Genomic DNA, 1,255 nt, shown 5'->3' with positions numbered 1-1,255 from the left:
TTTTTTCCCACTTTTAATCTTGGGAGTTTTAAAATTCAGAGACTAACTTTTCATTTTAGGTAATGTTTAAGGTAATCACTTAATTTAAATTCATGTGGATAACAATGGTGACAAAAGGTAATTATATTTAAGTGGTATTCTAACTAAAAATTCCTTTGGGATTACCTGTGAGTCACTCAGTTCAATGCAAATATCCATAAAACATGTATTAATTGTTCCAGAAGGAAATGATTGTTTCAGAAGGGCAAAAGGCCAACTAAGTGGAAATACTAGGTTCTTAATTTATAAAGTCAATAAAAATGCTCTTTTGTAAGCTCTTTTTAAGTCTTAGCATATTATCAGGTAAGCCTGGCACAAAAACCACTTTATGCTTAAATACATCATAAGGGCACAAATCAAGGGAACACACACAAGAGCTACCTGCAGCCCTGGGCAGGTAATTGAACTTCCCCCTGCCTCCGCCCTCACGTGTACAGCATCACAATACTGGATCTTACGGCTTTTAAGAGGATGGAAGAGTGCCTCTATGTAAAGTGCTTAAAATCAGCCGTGGGCCTGCTTATCAGAACTATATGCATGTTTGATATGGCTACAGGAACACATGGGCAAAAGTTAGACTTATTTTTTTCCCTTTTGTCTTAAAAGTACTTTGACTTGATTCAAAACCATCCTTAAATAGTAGAAACTGCACTGTAGGGCAGGGCCTGTGGCTCAGTGGGTAGGGCGCCAGCCCCATATACCAAGGGTGGGGGGTTTAAACCCAGCCCAGCCAAATTGCAACACATAATAGCCCAGCCCTCTGGTGGGTGCCTGTAGTCCCAGCTGCTTGGGAGGCTGAGGGAAGAGAATCTCCCAAGCCAAAGATCTGGAGGTTTCTGTGAGCTGTGACACCATAGCACTCTACGGAGGGTGACAGGGTGAGACTCTGTCTCTAAAAAGAAAAAAAAGAAAGAAAGAAACTGCACTGCAGTAACTGACAAAAATGTAGGAAGCTTTTTATAATTTCCCCCCTTTTATCACCACTACTTTCATTAAAGACATTCTTGAACATCTATTGGATAAGGCATCTGAAAGGAGCTGCAACCTGTGGCCACAGTCCGAAAGGCTGCCTAGTTAGTAAAACAGGCCTCAGGCAGCAGGCTGTACTGAGTGCCAAAAATGGGATGTGTTGAGGGTGAGTGCCAAGGAACTGAGCAAGTGAGGGGAGGGGAGAGGAAGGAGGTGATGGAGGGATGATAGGGGGGACCACCAGGCC

The sequence above is a fragment of the Otolemur garnettii genome, unplaced genomic scaffold, assembly GCF_000181295.1.
Source record: "Otolemur garnettii isolate 467f Iridium unplaced genomic scaffold, OtoGar3 scaffold00022, whole genome shotgun sequence".
Lineage (NCBI taxonomy): Eukaryota > Metazoa > Chordata > Mammalia > Primates > Galagidae > Otolemur > Otolemur garnettii.
The sequence above is the reverse complement of the archived record's forward strand: the minus strand, read 5'-3'. Positions refer to the sequence as shown.